This window comes from Ciconia boyciana, chromosome 5 (genome assembly GCF_034638445.1).
Source record: "Ciconia boyciana chromosome 5, ASM3463844v1, whole genome shotgun sequence".
Taxonomy (NCBI): domain Eukaryota; kingdom Metazoa; phylum Chordata; class Aves; order Ciconiiformes; family Ciconiidae; genus Ciconia; species Ciconia boyciana.
In genome coordinates, this window is record NC_132938.1 from 77,457,717 (window position 1) to 77,481,792 (window position 24,076).

General features: G+C 40.6%; 1 protein-coding gene across 1 annotated transcript in view; it reads left to right on the forward strand.

Annotated features, from left to right (window-relative positions):
• ANKRD50 (ankyrin repeat domain containing 50) overlaps positions 1-5,249 on the forward strand; it is a 45,158-nt gene extending 39,909 nt beyond the window's left edge. The window contains exon 5 of the mRNA XM_072861693.1: positions 1,422-5,249. The gene's annotated coding sequence lies outside the window, so the exon portion shown is untranslated. The remainder of the gene's footprint in view (positions 1-1,421) is intronic.
• Positions 5,250-24,076: the final 18,827 nt, after the last annotated feature.

The following is a 24,076-nucleotide window of genomic DNA, read 5'->3' on the forward strand; positions in this document are numbered from 1 at the left end:
TTTGACAGATCAGACTGCTGCTCCTTGGAACAAGAATGTTCTTGCTAGCTGCCTCGGTTCTGCTGCAAGTTGTCAAAGACTGCAGGTTTCTAGGACACTTGCAGGTGGTACAGAGTCCACAAATGGGGGGTTTTCAGCTGTCAAAAATACACAGACAGGGTTTTCCCGAAACATCCTGGAAATGGATTTCACTTTAGTGGAGTGCATCTCTCTAGGTGTAGCTGAGGTCTCTTGTGAACTGCAGAGCGTTAGAAAATTATGCAGGACTCCAAGATACTTCCTTGGGGTTGGCATTTTGGTTAAATTAAAATAGTTGAAACAATACAGTGTTTCAAAAAGCTATATACTAGAGCCTGCACATTTGTAAAATCCAAATATTAGCAAAGGGTCAGATGAGCTGTGGGGCAGGCGAAAGTGTAGAGGCAGGACAAACGGGAGCAGGCATAGAGAGGAATAAGCAGGTGAGAGAGAATGGGCCCTAAATAAATCTTCCTAAAAGTCAAAAGAACTTTAGATTCCCACAGTTCTACCTCATGTCCAAACAGGCTTTAAATTTGTTGGTAATTTTTTTCCTGCTTCCATAAAACATATTAAAATGTATAATTAAGAATTGTATTTCCTAACTCTTCTGTACCTGCACCTGATGTTCAGTGCTTACTTTCATGTTACGCTTTATTGCAAATAAATTGTATGGTTTTGACGTAGGATGTATTGATTTGACCTGACCTGTCATCAAAAGACTAGTTTTGATGAATTTTCCATCTTTGTTGATATTAAAATATAAACAAAGCATGTAAAAAAAAATTGGAACATTCCATATATAATTTTGAAACTCGAATTGGGCTTTGCTTTATCTGGAACAAATAGTGCTTTACTGAAAAGTCAGGGGTTTTCTCTGTGAAGTACTTGTTTATGCAAGTAGCTAAGCATATGAGGTGGTGGATAACTAAATGGTTCCTTTTGCTTTTTCTCTAACAATTTTTCATAGCTTCATTTTAAATATGGAAGTTTAAAACAATTTTGTGTGGATTATGAATTGCTTGGCGCAGGCTATAATTTTGCCAAGTCTCAAGCACAAAAACAGTAATTTCCCTGACCAGTGAATAAATTAGTCACCTGTGGAGAATCACATCAGAAATACTCTACTGGAGCACCTGCGGAACGGCTTTCCTTCCCTGGCTGCCGCTTCCCAGCTCTCTTCGGGAAGTCTCTCCTGCTGTGGGAACCTTGTAGCTGCTTCGGATGGTAGAGAGCACAGGGAATCAATCACAGGATTTGAGTTAGGCAGGAAATATTTTTCATCACTGGTATGTCGTTGTGTGCTTTTAACTTTAATTAGAAATGATACAGCTCTCTTTCTGACAACGTTGTTCGTATTACGGAGTATTCCAAAACTTAATGTTTCTATTTTGTACTTTTAGGCCAATTCCATGATGCTACGAACAGAAGCGCTTCTGCTCCGAATGATTTATCATCTGGCTGGGATGAAAGCATACAATGCTTGTTTAGTCCACCTAGAAATTCAAGAATGTGATTACTACAGTACAGTTACCTTAATTACTGTAACGTGCCTACATTTTCAGGCTGCCTTCTCAGTATAACCCTCTGTGCTTCAAAAATTTATTTTGTGTACTTTGTATTTAATACACAGAATGAGCACTTTTTTTTAATTGCAGAAAGATATATGCTGTATTTCCCTGACAACAGCTGAAAATGGTAAGAACAAGGAATTCTGATTTCCTATTCCAGAACGCTTGGTAGAGGTGCATGTGCCACAGTGAACTGTGTGTGGAAGGGCAGTGCTTTTTGTATTTATTTTCCTGTGGCTAAAGAAAATAAGCAAACAGTTTGTCACATTTGCATTGTTGTAATGTATGGTCAGTTCCCTGTGTACTTCAAAAAGTTGTCTCCAGAAATACAAGTCTTGTAGCAGTATTTTATAAATACTGTACTTGTGTGTTCTGTCTGTGTAATAGCTGTTCAGTGGTAGCAAAGGAGTCGGACTGCAACTGTCTGCAGTATCTTTGGGATTTTTAAGAGACAAAATCCACTGTCTGGTACTACAGCACCAAATCTGGATGGCAGACGGTGACCACTGAAAGCAATAGGCAAATTTGGTCTTGGACACCTGATCTTAAATGGCCTCCGTTATTGTTATGGTGATGAGGTAACAGAGTATGGGTATGTTTTAGGTGCTAAAGTAAAAGGTCTGATCCTGCTTTCATGTATATCTTTATACGTTAGAAACAGCTCTTTCTTTTTTCCAAGGTAAAGGACTGTATTGTGAATGTCTGTGAAACAAACCATGGAAAATACAGGCGCTTTGTTAATGAGGCTGAGAGAATATACAGTGAGAGTACAACGGAAAAGCAGACGGTTAGTAATACCGTTGTCTGGGGAGTACTACTGAGTTAGCCCTGTCCTGAGACAATAACTCTTTAAAGCACAAACTTGTATGAATGTGGTTACTGCTTCAGATGGATTAGGTAGAGCCAGCATGAGTATCTCTGTACCTGGAGCACGGTTAATAAGCAGCCTGGATAGTCCATCTACGGATAACGGAAAGCTGGTTCCCCACTCTTACAGCAGAAAAATTTTACTTGTATGAAAGAGAGCAAAATCAAGGCCATTGTTGTGAAAGTGAACAGTATGAATTTTTCCTTTGAACGTGCACATCTTACTTGCACAGCTCTGAGAGTGATAAAATGAAACAAGTGGGTTATTTTCTCCTAAAAATGCAAGCTATATTCTACTATTCACCATTACACAGCCTTGCTCTTTAGAAAATAAGCCTATTTTTGTATGTGAGTATTTCTTCTAAAGGCTTGGGATTCATCTTTTTCATACTCTAATTCTGATCATTCCACAAATAAGATGATAGAAACCTGAGGTTATTTTTCATAGAGGATTACTTAGGTGTATGGCTATCCTTAAACTTTGATAAATGGCCCCTGGATGTATATGTAGTGCATATTCTGAGGCACTAAAGGGCTCCGTGTCTTGTTATTATGATTAACAATCGTCAGAACATTTTTTTTGTTTAATATCATGCACCTCCATTCTTATTTGCTTGTTACTAAATGTAAAAAGAATCTTTTATAGTCAGGCATTCAGCATACAGTAAAATTAGATGTTAAAAGTTGACACACGGCAATATTGATTATTCTGAATGTTTCATGTATTGAATTTCTTGTCCCCGTGGGACAATTATAAAATAAACATAACAGGGGTCTGGCAGAATGGCCTTAAGAGGGTTAGTGGCTCAGTAAGGAGAGAGTACCAAAATGTTCTCAGCAAACTTGTTCCGAACCTCAAGTACAGTACATTTGCAATACTGTGCAAGAATACAACTTTTCTTAGTTATTAGATGTATGTTTTGTTCTGTAGAAAGGGATCCCTGAATGCCGACATTTTTCTACTGACCTTGACTGTCATTGGGATTATATTTATTTAATTTTATTGTGTTGTTATTAATTGCACCTTGTGGACAGAGGACGTAAAAATATGGCCAGTTTCACAAGGGGCCACAACTTATAGATAGCCTGATGGGTTTTTTTGTGAATAATATTTACATTTGAAACAGCTGGTGGGGAAACCTCATATCCAAATCAGCAGAAAGTAGACCTGTTGAAAATGACAGAATGACAACTCTTACAGATTTCGAATATCCCTTTGGAACACAGCATGAATTGCTTTAAAACATCGACTTTCTCAGAAGGTCTGTGTCATTCCACATTGCTGTTGCGTGTGGTTTTTAATATCATCATTTGTGAGGGTTTTGCGTACAACGAAAAGTTGCTGTTCCCCCTGTTGTTTGCTCTGTTCCGCTCTGCTTTTTCCCATCTGTACAATCAAGTGGAGCTGAATGGAGTTGCGTGGCTGTGACTCGGCACTGTTTCTTCTGGCAATGTAACAGTTCTCACAACCTAAAAAACCTGAAGAAAACGTGAATCCTGTTTCTCTTCATCCCATTTCACTGGTCCTTCCAAGGTCATCTCCACAAGACATCGAAAATTCTTGATGGGAGTGCTAGGGAAAAGACTGTTTTGTGGACACGGATATCAATACTGTATGCATGTGGAAAAACTCTTCAAAAGAGAAATGCATTAAGAGATACAGAGGCACAATTGATGCAGTTTTGTCTTCTCTGTGATCAGTATTGAAACCATTACCGTTTATTTAAAAATAAAAAGGTATTTTCCCTCATCAGTTACTCTGCTATGCAAATGTCTGTTATGCTTAATATTCCCCATCTGAAATCCTCAGTTAACTTGGTTTGCAGATAGACTGTTTTTCCTGGAGTGGGTTGTAAATAGCCTTTAATGTACATTGAATGAATTTCACATTGTAAAATTTTTATTTTATTCCTTGTATTATATTAAGCGAAAATCCCTGTGTATATGAAAGTGCATAATAAATATATTTGCTTTTCAGCAGACATCTAACTGTTTTAATTTTACTACCTCGTTTCCTGGGACATCTCAGGAAAAGGTTATTAAACTTGATTTAACATTTGTGTAGTACTTAACGAAACGCCGATGTATGTGTCCAGTAGGCAGTCTGGGCTAGCAAAACTCAGACCCTGACGTTAATTCCTATGACCTTGCTTATCACTCAGCTGACCTTTTTCACATTAATCCGAGTCAACCCTGAGCATTTGCAGGAGGAAAGTCACTGCATGTTCTTTTGTTTAAAATGACCATTATATACCCTATATATCAGGAGGGCCAATAGATACAATATTTCAGTTGCTATAAGTTCTTTACCACTTCGGATGGTATTTGTTAATTATCTTTCTGATCAGTGTTTCTCTGTAGTATTTTCAGTTTACACAAAAGCTCGCTTACTGATGTGGGCTACTCATTTTTCTGGAACTTTTTATTAAAAAAAGTAGGAGAGAGAAGTTTTCCAGTCATTGCAATAATCCGATTTGCCCCTGTGGTCTTGTCTCACTTCTGCTTTAGATTATATACCCATCATGATTTCTCTGCAGAGGGTTGTTGAGTGTGAAGGAAGAGTTTGGCTGTGCCTTCTGCAAATGATGGTTCAGGTTTACCTCCACGTATTCTGGTTCACACTGCTTCCAGCTGTTGGTGCTTATGGGTTGACCGATTTCTAAGATTAGGAGAATGACAAACAAAATTGTCGGTAACTGACGACTTGTTTTCTGTATATTTCTGTGGTTTCTCACAATAACTATTGACCCTCTTGTTAAGTTCTTTAGGTCTGAAATAACAAAGAGATGCATTAGTTCAGTGGCTATTTTTCATTGAGGCAAAGAATCATTTTCACTGAATTAATCTTTGAGTAAGTTATGTTACATTCCAGAGACACACATTTTCTTCAGATAATCACTGTAATAATATTTCAATAAAATTATTCAACACCTGTTTTAAATCTCCTATTCTATGGGATATAAACAATCACGTTGAATAACGCTTCACATCTTCTATGAGATCTTTACAACAATTTGGCTTGTGTATTACATGTATTTTCCAAAAGAAAGCTGGGACTAGTTGGCACAGTGAACTAAAGCTTTTCAGTTTGAGGCCCTCTGAGAAACAGCAATGAGAATTTGGCATTGATCTAAATCCTAATCATTGTATGCTACAAAGAGTCACAGAAATAGGGTATGGGACTGAGAAATCTACTTGGCAAATCATTTTATTAAAGAAGTCTCCAAATTTCTATGTAGGGAATATAAACAGATTGACCTTTAGAGTGAAAATCGAATTTGCTGGTGTCCCAGAAAGACCTACTGTTCTCACTTTTATTCTTGTAAGTTTGTATTAGACCAGCCAAGTCACGGAACTACAATTACAGGTAGATTTTACGCTAGAGAAAAAGAACTTCTAACGGACTCCTGTGATAAAATCTTTCACCTTCAGGAATTTAGTTTGCATCCTCTAACCGTTTCTGGTGGATTAAGAAAACAGTAAAGGATTTTGTGGTTTGGTTTGGGACCTTCTTTTCATCTCTGTGCCTCATCAGTTCATCTTGGACTCCCCAGTCTGCTGGGTAGTTGCCTTTTGGGGCTTGCTCTAGCGTTTGCGTAGGGGACTGCCAGAGCTACAGTAGCTTTCAGCCGTTATTGCTCTTGTGTATCCTTGAAAACCTGGGAGATGGGGAGGATGATGCGGGGAACACCTATGCCAGATAGAGCAAAACAGAAAAATAATTGCCGCTTCTTCGAATCTGGAAGGTTCAAAGCCGTTATCTCTGGTTTCTGACGGTTTCTTTCAGTTGAAGCAGTAATTCAGGCTTTACGTCTGAACCGCTAACAGCCCGCTGGCAGAAGGGCGCTGGATCTCTAGCCAGAGGGCAGGCGACCCCGTGCCACTGGGTGTATCGGGTAGATGTGCGTTTCAAGTAAGAGTCGATCTTTGCTGAAGGACTGTATTTATTCAGAACACAATCTGCTGTGTCTGGGGGGAAAAATAAACTCTTAGTGAGAAACTTTTTGAAGAAAATGGTTATAGGAAGAAGCAGTATGCAACTCGGTTGACTAGCCTGTTTGGGGGACTAAAATCTTTAGCTTCCAAGTCTGTAACTGTGTTCAGAATTGTTCTTACTGCATGTTACTCTGCTACAGAGGTTCTTCTGTTTTACTTGCTGTTGGCCTGTGTTAAATAGGCCAGGTTCCAGAAACCCTCATCCCAGTCTGTTTACTATTCCTAACTTTTATTATAATTTTGTTTTTTAAATGATGATAGTTCACAGAGTTAAGATGAGAAGTCTGACTCGCATAATGTGGGCAAGCTGCTGCCCCTTAAACTGTGGTTTTCTAACTGTGGTCTGCAAAACCCTCATGATTCATGAATGAACTTTAAGGGCTTCGTAAAAAGGTAACCGGAAAAAAAAAGCAAACCTATTTATTATCAGACGGCTTGAATTCATAAGGGGGCCTTAGGCATTTGCAAATCAAAAAGCCTGAAAACCACAACTCTAAAGTTTCAGCTAAATAAGTTAGTGGGTTTAAGGCTAGAAATTTTTGATTCACAAGTTGGTTTGGGAGCAAATAAAAATGCAAAAAGTTTGAAAGCTGTCCCAGGCAGCCATTGCAGTTTCTCCAGCCAAAGCCTGGCAGTTGGATTATGATTTGATTTAAAGATATGGTTGTATTTCTAATTAAGTTTTGTTCATTAGAGACCTAGGACAAATCATAAACACTTCCTGCTGGGGAACAGCACCTGTACGTAGGCTGATACAATTTTTTTTTTCTGCATGCAAAGCTAGTATTCCCAAAAGAGAAGACAGCATACAGAAAAGTGTTGGTCAAATTAGCAGGCGAGGGGTGTAATGGAAAGGCCAAACCAGGGTAAGTTAAAGTGGGTATTCATAGTATTTCATTTGGCCATGTTAAAGGCTTTCCATTTTTTTTACTGCTAGAATGGTGATGATAATGTACATTGCCAGATCTGTATGGAGAAAGGCAGTATATTGTATTTGGAACTGCTGGAGAGGGCAGGAAGTTTTTAAAGAATCCTTTGCAAGATGCTCGGTGTCTTTTTTGAAGGAGCTTGCCAGCAAAGGAACCTCCTGGTTCCCGATGACATTACAGATTTCCTGGTGAAGTTGATACTCTGAAAATACCAAGATTCCAGAGAGGAGAGTTTGGCGGACAAAACAGAATAAGCTGTTGGTGTTTTGGTTTGGTTTTTTTTTTTTTCCCTTTAACTTCTTTGATGTAACTTGTTTTCAGTCTGCATCTCTTAGGGGAAAGAGATTTTTTTTTTTTTTTTTTTAATTCAGGTAAGTAATAAAATTCTCTTCTTTCCATTGTGAGTTAATGCTGTGAGCACAGCTGTTGTGTACTTGCTATGTCTTGGCGAATATTAAGCAACCTCTTAGGGAGACTCTTTAAAATTCAAAGCTTTATTCATAGATGACAAAGACAGAATGGACCTTTATTACAATTTATTCTGTCTTCTTCCATTATACTGGCTATTCAGTTTACCATTGTATTTTCCAAGTACAAAACAATCCAGTCTTATTCAGCAGAATATCTGGACAAAATGCAATGCTACATTGCTCGAGATTGCTTTAATAATAATAATGTAATAATAACATTGCTGTTTTTCTATATTGCTCTTCTAGAAGGTGTTGCTTTTTTACCAGTAAATCCCAAGACACTTTACAGAAAAGACAAGAGGAATACTGAGATAAAGAAATGTTTGACCTGTCAGTCACTTAACAGGCCAACAACAAAGTCAGGAAAAGCCCCTGGGTCTCTTCCAGCATGAGGCAATTCTGCCGCCTTGAATAACCTGTTGTCTGGCATTAACTCATCTCCTGCTTATTTTAGTTGCTTTTTCTGCATTTGCAGTATAACTCGCTGGAGGCTATCCACGCAGCTGGGTCCTGCCAGCTCGAGCTCTTTGGCCAGCCGTTTGAGCTGTGTCGGAGATGAGTCAGCTCCGATTTGGAGGCCTCTCAGCTAGCAGATTTGTATTAAGTTGGGCAGAGGACTACCTCGCTGCATCTGGCGTGTGCTTGAGTAGCATGGCACGTGGGAGAGCTCGCCAAGCTCTGTGTGCAGCCCTGCTCATTTTTGCTACTGCAATCAGGTCTTCAAAAGCCCCTCTTGGAAAAAAAAATTAGGCTTGTCCAGGAACCTGATCAACAGATATGGAAAGACCCCCGAGTTTTTCAAACTTTGTGAGAAGCAATATGGAGCGTGCATCCCAGCCTTCATGTTCTGGTGCTGGTTTTCTCCTAATGTAGTACTCTGAATTGGACGGAAGAGAATGTTTCTATCTGTGGTAACATTTAATGTCTCCCTTGTGCCTTGGTTAGCTGTTGGTCTTTTGACTAATTAATGGGGCTGTCTGTTTCTGAAGGCTGTCATTTGATGGTATTCATGGTATTGAGAGAGAAGATCTTTTACAGGCACAATGTTCAAAGCATAGAAATTTTTCAGAAGCTGCATAGGACCGAGCTGTCTACCTATCTTTCCAGTTATACTTTTCTGAAAGGCAGGAGCAAAAAGCACCAGAACCGTTGACGTACAAGATTTGGTTGCGTGAGAGAAAACACGGTGGGGGGACAGGTTCATGTCATCTCAGAAGTCTTCAAAACGCAATTCACTCGTTGCCACATCTAAAAGACTTTACTACTAGATCAAACCTTGAGATTATTAGTGGGTGTGTAATTAAGAGCAAGAGTCCTCATTTGTGCGCAGGAGGTGTTCATTGCAGACCAGGGAAAAGGCAGAAGTGCCTTTGCTCTGGCTCTGTTGCAATGTTTGCCCTGCTACCACCGTAGTTAATTCAGTCTACTTGTCTTCTGTTGAGATTTCCCACAAGAGGACTGGATGAAGTTGGTTTTGAAGTGATTTTGCTAATTGCTTTTTTAATGTGTGAAATAAATGAAGAAAATTATTCAGGGACATTCTTGTTTACATGGGGTAGAGACTCCCTCCTTGAGCAGTTACACCAATTTGCTTAGCAGAACTTCAAGAGTGCGGTTCCCTTCACTTGAAGGAGAGGTAGCAGAATCTGCGCCTAAATTGATACTACAGTGCTTTTTGGCTCACACTCCTGGCTCATTTACATGAAGCCTGCTTTTATAAAGGGTAAGTCTTTCCCCTTTGGCAACAGGGGATGATGAATTTAAGAACAGCCGTTTCAGGACACATCAGAAATTCATCCAGCTCAGCAGTCTGCCATTAGCAATGACCAATATCAGATGTGAAGAGAAGAGTATAAGAACAGGGTAAACTTTTAATAATTTTTCCTCTGAATGCTCTCCAGCAGTTTGTGGTTCAAGGATTTCCAAACTCAGAGATAATAGTGGTTTTGTCTTTAATATTTTATATGTTGGTCAATATTAACCAAATCAGCCAGGAACAAGCGGCTGAGCTGGAAAAAGCACATCGTAGTTTTTAAAAAGTATTTCATATTTGTTCTTTAAGGGTAAGACCACTGAGCAATCAGCTACCGAACACAAGTTTTACTCCCTAAGTAGATTTATTCCAGAGCTCTATATGTCAAAAAAATCTTGTTTGGTACGGAATAAATGTGGAGCACTTGATATTAACATTATACAATGCAGAAAGTAAAGATATTACTTGAGACAAAAGAACTTCCTCACATCTGCTAAAAACCTGTTCTGCAACAAGCAAGAAAAAACATTGCACTAGCCCAGATCCTTGTAGGGAAGCTAGTAGGTCTTTTTGCATAGACAAGACAATCCCAAGAGTGAAAACATCGCTTATTGTTTCCTTATTACCAGTTAACAACATGAACAAACTTGAATATTGATTCACCATCTCTTCAACTATTAGTCAAAGCCATCAGATGGCAGTAATAAGGAATGCATGCTCTCAAAAATGAGTGTTTTCAAAGTTAAATGTGTGCACAAAGGGGACCACAGGTGCAAGAAAGTATTACCATCACACTTCTCGTCACTACCACTGTGCAGCACAATAGTAACCGGGTGAAAAGGAATATTAATCTAGCAGATTTACTCCCTCCTGCATTTCCTAAGCTCCCAGTTTGCCAAGCCGTATTCCCAGGATCAAGCTCTTACCCTGCAGAAATAATGACTGTTTGTCTTTTCAATCTGTTTTCATTTTACTCTATGATTTTCATAGATCACGTAGACAATGACTAGAAGTTGCCAAAGTAGTGTCAAGCTGGTTTAGATTTGATGTTCCCCACACTCCTAATCTACTCCTTTAGAAATAAAACAAATTTCCACAACTTGGATAACACCATGGTCAAAGTGTTCCTTGGCTCCTCCAGCTTTCCCACGCCAGCAGGATCGTGAGGTTGCGAGCACTGTTCCTCACATGGCAAAACCACAGTCTCGATTAAACCTGCTCTGTTCTTCACTTAAGCATCCTAAGGAGGAGGTGAAGTGCTGCTGAGCGTGGAGCTGGACAAACAGAGCAGCACGTTGTGTCTCGCCGCAGCGGTACGTACCAACCTTGGGCAACACCTAGGCAGCTCCTAGACAAGGAAACAGGCAGCAGAATTGGTAACAGTATTTAATATTTTTTTCTAACAAGCATTATCGAATTTTGAATGCTTCAAGGTACAAAAGATTTTTAAGAACGGATGTGGAAGAGAGAGGCTTGGTCTTTACGTGGATGTTTATTACTGTCCCAGGTAGCCCAGGAGGGCTATATATGCAGAATATATTCTGCGTATATAAAATATATTCAGAATATATAGCCCAGTAGGGCTATATATGCAGAATACCTTGTTTGAACATCGAGCTCCATGGTGGGCAGCAGCGGTGGGCAGCACAGGCTGGCCACAGTGAGAGCTGACCTTCTAATAGCAAATTGAGAGATGAGAGTGGGAATCAAAGCCTTCAAAAACAAACACAAGTGGCTCATTTTTAATATGGCAGAGGAGGGGATGCCAATTCAGATAAAAGTGGCATAGCAAGAGCCATCCTAGAAAAACTGTCTTTGAACATGGACTCGGGATGGATATAGCACAAGGTGTGAGATATGGGAGTTTTACCTTGTGAGAAGAGAGAAGCGTTCATATATCCAAGAGATTGCCAAGACTGACAGAAGAGCTCCTGAAAAGAAAGGTCTGAGTTGAAGACCCAGTTAGTGACAGGATGGGTGTAGACCTTGCTACTGATGTAGTCTGGGCTGTCCCCTGTTTGGGGTCAGCTGGTCTGAGATCATTGTTTGGATATCAGGGTGCTGCCATAGCATTAAGGTAGAAAGTAGGCTAGCACATTGTGACCGCTCCCTTAGGATGTGGACTTTAATCCATGCATTCATCAGTTTGAAATTACATAAGGCTATTTAAGTGGGTTTCTTCTGTTTTGGGGATGTTTGCCTAAGTCTATTGTGCAATTAAGACCAGCAATAGCTGCTTGTGCGCAGCACGGCTGGGACTGCAGCATGGTCGCTGCATCCAGAGCCGGCAGCCACCGGAGCAAAGCAGCCTTCCAGGTAGGCAGTCTGTCTGCAAGGAACTCCCAACCCACCTCCCGCGCCGCAGGCTGCGGGGAGGGTTGGCTCTCTGGCAATAAGGTCCGTCGTTCAGGGCTATTCAAAGAGCTTGAGCCTCTTTCTAAGTATGAAATGCGGCCAGCTTATGACACAGTTCATTCTCTGTTAGTTGAGATTTAAAAAAGACTGGGACTCTCCAGGTACGCTCCCTCGAACATTAATACTGCGGGGTGTGCATGGGAATGCACAAACATCCACATATAGGCCAGCAAGTTTATTAGCCCCGAGGCAACACTGGCTTTTCCTGACCTGTGCTGGCTCCTACGGGGCGAATTAATGCAGGCAGGAGGAGGCAGCTGAGGCCAGGGCTGCTCCTGAACTCACACAACGTCCTCAGAGAGGACCAAATGGAGAGACCCCGCGTGTCTCAGCCCGTCCCCATGGTCTCTCCACTCCAGCTCAGCATAGCCACCATGCAGTGGCACTTGGTGCCTTTGTGCTGCCGTGCCTGGATGGCTTCTGTGGGTCCCAGCGCCAGAGCCAAGAAGCTCCCGTAAGTGCTGTGGAGCGGGTAGGGACGCAGCAGCGTGGTGCCAGCACCGGTGCCAGCACCCGGCCAGGGCTAGCGAGCCCGTGGGACCTCAGGTGTTTCTCTACATCCTACTGCCTTGCATTCCCTCTCCTGAAAAGGGAGAAAGAGCCCGCCTGCCGTTGGATGGAGGCACCATCGGGTGATGCTCCCAAGCTGGCCTTTGAAGCGGTGCAGACCTGTTGGGTCAACAGGTCTGGGCCAACACACCGTCACATCTGCGCCAGCTCTGTGCCTGCCAGCCTGGTTTATGTGACCAAGTTTAAGCAGCGAGACCTGGCTGAACTGATCTCAGGGCGGTGGAGCAGCACAGGGTGCCCGGCGTGGCCCCGTCGCTGGTGAGCCCCTCTCAGACCTCGGTGTCCTGATGGAGAGTGAAGACCCACTGTCTCCATCTCACGTAGGCTTTGCACTGGGTCTTTTTGTCTCAGTTTCACCCACGTTTTTGTGGTTCATAAGTAAAATTAGTTTCCAGTGGGAGGTGTGTACTATGATTAGCATGGTGCCTGTCTCCACTTTCTTTTCGAGGTAGGTAGTTACCAGCTTCTTGGCAGAACTTCCCTCTATCATTACGTTGTTGAGGAGAAACCAGAACAACGTATCTGCTCATTTTACACGCCACTTTAATCCCCAAATATCTGTTCAGACTCAAGTTTACTGTAAAGTGAGAGTCAGTTTACTTTAAAGCAATCCAAACGGAGCATGATTGAATACTGCTTAGCTACCTGTTACTACATCAACCGGTCATCGGCTGGCAGGGGTTGAAGGATCTTTACGAACGTGGAACAGGCTGACTAAAAAGGAAAGCTACTTCACACAGCAAGAATCTTCATATTGGTTTAAAAAAAAAAAAAAAAAAAAAAAAAAAAAGAAGGACAGAAGGAAAGAAGCAAAACCCAAGCCCCTTTCCTCCCACCAGACTGTGTGCATATCAGAAAGAACGATGCAATATCATTTGTAAAAACGCAGGCATAACTGCTGGATGTTTTCCCTAGCTTTGTTTTTATTGCTGCAATAGCAGCTTATGAAACATTAGTGTAAAAAGGCTCAAAAGATGAGTAGGAAAAGACACAAGAACCACTAAACTCAAGCCCACATGAACAGCTCTGTCACTGTGCTTCAGTACAGATTGTTCAATGTACAGAAGTACAGAAATAATGACATTTATCACTTATTGATGAAATTGCTTTATTACTAGGCATTAGTATAGGAGTTCTGTAACTGAAATTCCACTGAAAGAACAGTATTTTATTGCTGAGTTCAAAACCCATTAAAAAATACTCCGAGAAACATTTATGATCGCATTTTAGTCTGTGACAAATTACAATGGAATACTGTTTGGACAGTCCTTGGTATTAACCAGATGCAGTGGGATTCAGGCTTCTCCATTGTACAAGAAAATGACTCACATATTCCTCTTTCATCCTAAGGGACAGATGAAAAACTGATTGCAGGCTCTCTCACTGCTCTCCTTTCATGCTGTTTGGCCCATCTTGTACTCAAGCTGGGTTTAAGGAGAAGAAAAGATGCTTGTGTCTAAGAGATTAAATATGTTCCGACTGTAATCATTAGTTAGTCCCAGCTGCGGCGCTGTGCTAAATTTGCGGTGTATCCCAGTCCCGAGGCATGATTACAGAGCGAGCCCCCCAGCCTTCGCTCCATCCCGTTTTTACGCTGGTTTTGCTCCACTGGCTTTGCAGGCTTTCTTAACCACATGGCATCGGAGACTGCTCTGGCAAATTGCTACCGCTTTAATCTAGATTCCGTTTCAAAGATAAATACGCTCTCTTTTCATGGACCTTAAATCTAATGGAAGTTTGGCCCAATTAAATAATGTTTATATTACAGTATTTTGAGAACTATAAATGCTGATGAGACTCAAAGCCAAATATAACTGCAGTCAATACAGACCCAGAGAAATTGTTTTCAGACTCATGCCAACAAATTGTGATTAATTGCTTTGTTGTGGTGCAAGCTCGTTTCTGAACATGTTCCCCATTAGCTCTGTGAGCATCCAGTGCAGTCACTGGCACGCTCTGCAGTTCAAATCCGTCCTTGCTTCCGCAGTGCTGACTGCAAAATGCAGCACCAGTCTCACTGCAAAGCTCTGCGAAGCTTTCTTCACTCTATCTTTACCTCCAAATGAGAAAACACTTCTTTTTTAACTGCTCTGAGGAGGCCTTTGGGACCAGCAAAGATGAGTGTCATTTGCCCTCCTAGTCTATTTGATAGTAATACGACTAGCAACACGCTACGTTACAGTAACAGAGTGTTACGCCGACAATTAAAAAGGTGCCTCTGGGTAAAACTGATTAGTTCCTCAAATCCTATCTTGATTCAAGTACAGTCAGAAAGTCTTGGAAAGCTGCATATCTCAGACAGGTTTTGTTGCTGAAAACACTGGGGCTCCTGGAAAACCCAGGGAAGATCTGGTTTGTTTACACGATTCTCTTGGAAGTGGCAATTCACCTAAATTGAAACTGTTCAGCGGAAAGTACAGATTCAGAGAGATCTCCTATTTTAATTTTCTGCAAAGTTTGAAATCATCGAAGCATTTTCTTTTGTAATTTTGTTACTTCAGGTTTTTAAAGTAAAACTTACAGTAAAAACAGAAGTAAAAGACCGGCATAAAAATCTAGAGCTTAAGATGAGCAGTCAGAATTTTTTAGCTGATCCGATGCACTTTCCTCCTCTTTAGATTTCTGGGTCAGGGTAGCTTTCAGATGTTGATCCCAAAGTCTTCGAAGAGCACAAGTTTAATCTGCACCCGACTTTAATTTTCATGTCTATTCGCCATACGGACTTCCTAAATCTACGGTGTGTCAGGTTTTCCACAGCCTAGGTTTTTGCCTCCTTTGAGCTTGCTGTTTTGTCCAAATCGCTCAGAAGTATGAAGAAGTGTATTCCAGTCTCTCGTTGCTCTGCTCTCTGACTTTCCCCTGGCTGGCATCCATTACGGAGAAGTAAAGAGGCACAGCTACAATTTGGCTTTATGGGAAGCGGTGGTGAGGCTTCAGAAGCAAGTGAGACAGGACCAAAGAGCATAGGGGAGGAAACTCATTTCCTCCTCTTGCATATTTTTCTCTTGATTTAATCATTCCAAGGACCCTGTAGATATAAAATCTGAGCATGGCGTCTTATCTGCTCACGTATAAAGTTTCAGGGCTTCTGCTCGGCATAAACAAACTGAAGCATGTGTACTGTCCCAGAATATATTAGTTCATATTTTCTTGAGCTTTTCCTATCCTCCTTGGTCAAACTGAGGGGAGCCAGATTCATGGCCATAAAAATATGTAAGCCTGGAACCTGGCATGTCCAACAGGCAGAGAGTAAAATGGCTGATGCCTTGTCCGGGGACAAAGGTACATGGGGAGATCATCTTGAATTGCCAAGAAAACTCATCAGTGTTATAATCCTCAAGTGTAAGCAAATTTCCTTTATGCTACTGTACGTCTAGACTAGGTTCACTGAAGTTAACTTTAGATTGATGCATGATTAGAACCACCGTTTAAAATCAGAGGTGAGGAAAAGAAAGGTAATCTCTATTTCTAGGAAAATGTTACGGTGAACTCTGCTGACTTGATTTATAATAATGGAAAATAATGTCTTTTTTCCTCTAAAATAAATGTAATTATCCATTCTTATAATCACCGTCATCTGTTTGGAGCTAACTGCAGAAGGAGATCAAGTAATTGGTGTATGATCTCAGTATGCGTGATTCAGGAGTTACATTCTTTTGTCCTAAAGACTCCATCAAAACCAGCTTCCCAACAGTTAATGTACCTCATAGAAGATCATACAGATTTGGAATCTAAGGGAGCTTTAATCTGACTGAAAGTTATGTTGTACAGAGCTTCTAGTGCTGTTATTTACTGCACTACAATATTTTTTCTCTCTTACTTAGAGCCAGCGCTCTGCCTTAAGTCATATCACCTTATGCTGTGATCAGATTTCACAAGTTAAGCAGAGTTGCACCAGATCTGTGCATGGATGGGAGTCCTTAAAAATACATCTAGTGCTGCAGGCAAAGGCATCCGGGTCTCAGCTAGACGGTTATGCTTCTTCTTGGGGGTTTCTCTAGATGGATGAAAAATTTTCTGCACGCAGCACAGCTGCACTAAGAAGGGTACAGGGAATGCTCCCTCTCTTTTCTCTCTTTTTAATCCCCTTTTACCTGTGTCGCTGCGGCTCTCTTCCCCATAGACAGGAACTGTTGCTTTGAATCTCTTCAGACTTACGGCCAAAAATAAAAAACAACCGGAGGAATGGGCTGAAAACAGAGGGGCCAGCATGAGTGCAGCTAGCACCCGTCAGCACGGCAACACCAAGAGAAGCAGCAGCACCTCCCCGTTCTCTCTCGGGCAGGGGAGGTTGTCCTTCTGTCCTTCTGCGAACGAAACCCTGCCTGCAATGCCCCACCGCCCTGGCTGCGGGACGGGGCTGTGCTCTGCTGCCGCCCCAGAAGTGGTAGGGCACGCGTCCTCCTCCCCGCTGGTGTTTCTGGATTGCTCACCACCAGCTTTTTGACCAAGAGAGACACAAATTTCACTGCCCATGCCAACCTGGTTGCTACTGACATTATGATTCTTTATTATGGCCATTTTAGCTAAGGACACAAATGTGTCCTTCTTTCTAGAGTAAGGTATTTAGAGGCTCCTTGCGTGCCTAGACCTACAGAAGATGATAGTTCACATCCTTCTGACTCCTTGTTTTATTAGAGAAAGTGTGAAAGCTAATTATATAGACTCCTGGGCAATTACCGGCTCCATTCAGGAAGTGGCAGACACAATGAGTGTTAATGAGAATGATGCTTTTTTTCTTCACCATAAAACTAGGCCTGTTGCCTCCAGGTCTCAACTGCGTAAACTCCAGGATGTATTTTTATGTTTTTCAGTTTGCTTTAGCATTGTCTTGCAGCGAGTGTTTGACAATAACCTTTAATTTGGGGAGAAGCTACTGCAGACTGTAATTAAGGCAGCCATTTGGGTCTGTTGGGTTTTTTTAAAAAAAAAAGAAGCAATCAAGCAACAGCAGTATCTTTTTAAAGAACAGGAGACCTCCTCCTTGTTAAGTTGTTTTGAGAGGCTGTTTTTAATTAGGACATCTCCCAGAGAAGTAATATGTTCTAGTTGGTGCCTTAAGCTAACAAAAAATAAGCATGGAGCTTTTTTTCCTCAAGAAAATAACCCTCCTTTTAGATATATACTAGGTATTCTACAGATATTCTTATTGAAGGTGACTTCTCAACAAGTCTTTACTAATGCAATGAAAACAAAGTTGGGAAGTGTTTTCATTATAGCTAGGCTCAAATTTCGTTTTGAAGGGAAAAAGTCTTTTGATTATTTCTTAAATAATTGCTTGTGATAATACAAACTCCTTTGTAATGTTTAGTTAGAAATAGTTTATATATAAATAGAGCCATTTAATGCATTTTGAACAGTGAGATACTTCATGCCCTACTATAGGATCAAAAGGTTCTCATTTCAGTAGATAGCTGTTTAAAAAACAATTTTAATGGTAATTGAAGGTATAATTAGTTGCTTTGTAATACTTAACCAATATCTTTACCACTTCAAGAATTCCTAAGAAAGAGAGGCAATATCTCTGACAATTTCAGCTATAGGAACTCATAAAATATGAATTTAAATGGGCTATGAGGGGAAAAAAAAAAGAGATTCTCTTATTTTAAAAAAAGTCTCTTAAAAATGATCTAAATTAGGAAATAGTTTCAGCTTTAAAGAGGTTCTGAGAGTAGCAGTAACTGCATCAATGCATTTCAACACAAACCACAGAGGAGGTCAGTATTGTGATTCTTCTTTCACAGAGAGGAAAATCAGAGTGTGGAGGAGGGGGTGAGATACCTAAGATTGCCCCAGCGACCATCAGTGCATCCCGTCCAGGTGCTAAGGTAAGAACCAATGACCAAGTTCTCGCCAAGTCAATACGGAGGAAAGGGTATCAGTGTGATCTCCATCTATTTTGCATCCATGGACTTGTTACATCAGTGAGGATTATCAGGGATTCTGACACATAGCAAGAGATTTCATAGCAATCTAATAAAACGGATTACATTTAGCGTTGCTAGGAGGGTTTCTGGGTGTCGAACAAGGAAAGATGTGAGATTTATGGTGTGGAAACCAATATCCAGGCAAAATTTTCAGATTTATTTTATCTGTGCTACTCAACAATATTACAATCTCTATTTCTGCTACTGTGCATACAGTATTCCTTGGATGGATAAAGAAAAGAGTTAATATCACGTGATTTCTCCAAAACATGCCCATCCTTGTAATGGAGATATGTGCTTGTGCAAAAACACATGCTTTTTTTGAAAACATTTTTATTTGTAGGGTTCTAAAATGTGATCTACACTGTTATGAGTGCCAGATGAAAAAAACTTTCATAAATATGCTTCAAGAGGGATTTCTGGTCTGATAGGAAACAGCTTTAAAGCCTTCAAGCTTCAGCTATCTTCAGGATTACACAAGTTTAGTATCTCTGAAGAGACCTCTGGTCAGTAGCTTAATGCTTACAGTGTGCTGTGTTAGGGATTATGAACTCCCAGTTGTCTTGCGCTAAATTGCTTGTGACTTGGTTTAGCGGAGAAAAATAGCTTTGACGTTGCACCAGCTACTTTTGACATAGACATAATAGTTCATGCCAGCCAGCTGAGAGCCATTGTGTAGGAAAAACAGAAAATGAGATGGTTTAGATGTGAAGGCAAAGTGTTGAAGAAAATTAGGCACAGCAATTATGATATATGTATCTTTAATTAAATTTTATAGGTTTTCAATGTCATTCAAAGAGAGGAGAATTCCCAAGGCTAGCAATTATTTTACATAACTTATAATATCTGTAAAGTACTGCTACCTTTCATCAAGCCACTGCAAAAAAAAAAAATCTTTGAGCATAATATGGGAAGATTTATAGCACTGGAAAAGTTTGCAAGAATGACAATGTTGATATCCAAACTTCAATTTCAGCAATGTTTGCTGTTCATTTAATCTTTTTGCTTTAAACTCTGCAAATGAAATCGACTTAAACCTCTGATTTTTGTTACTATCCAAGCTAATTCTAGGTCCAAAAAAATCAGTGATGAATATGCCTGAAGGATCATAGAAATTGCTCTGTTTGGCATTTGCATTAGTGCAGGCTGCGCTTTGTACTATATATGCAAAAGTACTACTGGTTTATCATCATATGCAATCTTTTTCTATAATTTTTTCCTAGTGTTTTTGTTTATATTTAATTTATCCTTGGTATGTGTGGAACACAACTTTCCAATAGCAATATTCAGTCAGCCTGTTAAAGAAAAGCCCAAGGACATATTTCTACTAAGCAAAACCTTTGAAAAGAAAGGGACAACATATAAAGTACCCCCACAGAAACAACTGCTCTAGAAAATTCTGCTATTGAAAATATATAATTATCTAATCATTTCCATCCTGGTATGAAGCATACAATTAGCTGACATCTTCCCTTCTCTTAAAAGGGAACAAACGCTGCATGGATTCAATTAGAAAATTATTTAATAAAAATATTGCTAGAGTTCAGCGCAAGGAGAAACCTGAAGGACTCGGATATTTCTTTTCAGTATTGCAGCATATAAAACAATCATGTCGATTGTATCTTTGAACTTGCTCGAAACAAGAACTCTAGCAATACAGGTAGGCAAAACATGAATCAGGAAAACTGTTGTGTAAGTAAGCTGGAAGACAATGCCAGCCAGAATATATTTAAGTTAATAAAGTTAAGAATGACTCTTTTCACCTCTGAACTTGAGCTTTTCATTACCATGGCCAAGAAAAACTATCTGAGCAAGTTCCAGGACCTCTTTAGCAATAGTCATTAGACAGTATCGTTTATATCGCTATAAACGGAATTAGAACAGCAGCATACTGAAATGTGGGAAGGCTACGATAATTTTTAAAAGCTAGTAGTATATTTGGTATATAACGATTCGTTAAATTTCTATAATGAATCATTATATACTTCAGAAATATAGTAACTGTGACTCTGGCAAGTACCAGTTTATAACTTAGCTGTAGTGAGATTGAAATTAATGGAAAAACTATTAAGAGAAGAATGTGAAATCTTCCAGAAAATTATGCTACCATGTGCAGTAAAGAGTACTGAGCCTTTAGCTTCTAATCTTTTCCTAGGCTTCCTCATATCTGAAGCAGATCTTTTGCTAAGAAGTGAATTAATGAAATTAAAATGGTAAGCAAAAGAGAACTGCAAGAGAATATATTCTTTTAAAGTTATTTCTATATATGTGATATATAAAAAGATGAAAAAACTAGAGCAATTATAAGTCAATACACTTTGCAAAACAGTCGCAGCTGTAGTAAGTTTATATTTGCTTATGGAGGTACAACTAGTTAACACGCCAGCTACACAGTTCACTTTCATAACTGAGCAATCACAGCACTGGAGTTTTGTGCACAGCAAATCCATATCTGTAATCCGGAGTCAACGTCGTAGCCTATAAGAGTATTTTTTCCATAATCGCAGTTATTTTTCCAGCACACGAGTTCTGAATCTGGTTCCAATTTTCCTGGCTGTGTGCGTCAAGTATTATTCCTGACAAATATTCTCTCTCTAAATGGCTGACTCGGTTTGGGATTGCCATGTGTCAGCAAGACCCACGTGGTCTTCGATAGCAGTGCCCGACTGCAGGCTTCAACTCCTCAGCCAAGTGGAGGACAACAGTTCATGCCGTAAGGCCTCTTTGGAAAACGCCAGTTATACCTATACAAACTGTACGGATACAGATACGGATATACTTAAACATGGATATGTACATATGTTTTTAGGTCTATGCAGTACACAGATGTAAGAAAAGAAACAGCTTGTTCCCTGAGGAAGCCTGTGCCAGCGTGGGCAGCCCTGGAAGACCTGGGGCAGCAGCACTTCCCTACAAACCCAGGGCTGCACCAGCTGGCAGTGCCGTGTGATACGTGTTTACGGTGATAGCTGTGGGATTTCTGCTGGCATTATGTTCATTTACGAGGAAAAGACTGCCTCTAGCTTTTAAGATGGGCCTGTATTAACCCATAACTTCTAAGAACTTGTTTTGAAGTTGGTAAACACAGTTTACTGGGTTAGGTCTGGGGATTTCTGTAAATACCATACCACAGTGGTACAACACTATCTGTTGTACTGTGGGTTTAAAACAGACTTTGTCCTGTTGTAATTTCTGATTTTTCTTTGCTAGTACCTAGAATTTTTACTTACTGTAATGCACAGAGCATCTTAAGAAAGGTAGAGGACTATTAAGAAGAATGCAATTTTATGACAGCTGTGAAAATAGTTGATTCCATATACCTTTATGCCTTGCAAAGCATTAGTAACTGGATCCTGGCTACAGCATATAATTACATTGCTTGATGCATTGTTGGGCATTAGTAGGATTCCTTCCATCTGTCTAATATTTCCCATCCAAGAATACTATCACATTTTATTACAGCCATTTAAAAATTCCTGGTCCTTTTCCAGGCTCACTCTGGGTGTGATAATACAGAATTTCACCCAACATATTTTAAAGGAAAACTAAGCATTATGAGGCAGACGAGGACAGTATTTTTCTTACCAATGTCTCAAATTTATGCTTTTGCTGGCCTAAAATATTTTGTGGTTCATTAAATATGACCAACATTTTTATTATTCTTTTTATTTTCTCAGAATCAGTAGTCAAATACAAAAATGTCTTTCAGAGACCAAGGGCTTCACAAGATAAGAAATTAATTAATCCATATTCTCCCACATTAATTATCTATTAAATTATCTCACTCTATAGGCAAGTAACTTAAAATCAGATCTGAAGAGGTGTCAGTTGTATCAAAGTATCAATTAGTTTAACAGAGGAAGGCAAGCGCCTGGCCCCAGATCCCTCGCCTTCCCTCATCCTTTGTTCCTCCTGCGGCAGCTGGAGGCACAACGTGCACCTGAGTTAAAAAGAAAAGATCCAGCCTTTGCTCTCGGTGTTTGAGAAATCAAGATACTTTTCAGGGGAAATGCAGCATTTCGTGCTCAGGCCCCGGCACCAGCAGGGATGCGAGGTCTTGGTAGAGTGGTAATATTCCTCTAGGCTATACTTCTCAAAATCCTTCCTATGCCCTCGTATGCCATCAGTAGCTGTGCGCACAAGTCTGTCCTCTCAAGGGACCACCGGCCATATGGAGGCATAGCTGCCTGTGCAAATACAAATGACTGCTTGTAAGGAAGGGCAATGACAAATCAGCCCGCATAAGGAGCACTGGAGAGCAAATGTGTTTGGTATTCCACATTAGGACGGGGCTGGCCTTTGGGGCCGAAAGGCTCTACGCTGTTCCCCCTTTAGCATCGCTTCCCATGGAGATGGCTGTAACTCCTCCTCTGCAGATGGCTCCAAACCTTCTCTGCGTTGCTCGGTCTGGCAGCGGTGGCAAACACGCACAGCACTTGGGTGTTTGCTTGCTGCCAGCCTCGGGAAAGCATGGGAGCTCCTGAACGGGGATGCCAGGGAGGCACCAGGGCTGGCTGTGTGCCCTCGGGGAGCTGACCGCATCCCCTTCCCTCCCAGGTCTTCTCAGTCACCAAGGTAGGGTGGGAAAGCAACACCAGTGCCATAAAGGATATTGGTGTTGTCCTGATAGCAGCCAGAGGGCTCAGCAGCCAGCAGTGGTTTGGTCAGAACTGCAAATGGTTTCAAACGTTTTTGTAAAGAAGTTGAAGGCGTGTTTTTTTGCAAACATTTCTGTTTAAAATCGTTATCCAATGTAAAAAGAGAAACTCCAAAACCTATCTGTGTCTTTGTTGCTCTGTAGGAGATACAACTCCTTAAAAACCCACATAGACTCTTTATCTTTTCTTCTTTGGGATAAACCACTTCAAAATTTATTCTTGATGTCCCGTTACAAATTAATTTCAGGCTCAAATTACTTTTCGCACAATACCCCCCCCCCTTACTTTTAAAGTTATAGCCCAGTTGAGAGAAAGAAGCAAAATACATTCACTGTGCATTTCTGCCCTACCTGGACAAAAAATGGCAAATATCCACAAACTTAAGGAGCAGACAGCATATCAAATTCTCAAATTACAATAGGCTGACAAAACCTCAAGAAATTGCAAGACAGCATCTGCTTATTGTCTGCAGTTAGTTTACACATAATGGGATGAAGATTTCATGAACATATTAAAGTGGCATCTTTCTGCCCCAGATCAGGGAAGGCTGGAGCAAGAATTGTCTGATGTTATCTTTATGCACAGATTAGTCAGAAAAAAATCTATTCTCTCAACTGGCAAAAAAGAATATTGCATGTGTATTTTGGGTCATGGAGATGGAGGTGCTAGATTTCCCACACACCAACTTTTTATGGAAACACCCGTCTTGAATGTAGAAGTATCATCGTGTTGCTCCATTGAAATCTGAGTAGCAATACCCTTTCCTGCCCTTCTCCTCAGCGCTTCTCCTATTGTTTCAGCTGTCTCCAGTGTCTTGCTTTGAATTGTTGGTTATAAATTACCTAAATTCTCGAATTACCATTCATGGATTTTCTTCAGGAAGCTTCTGTCTGATTGCAGGA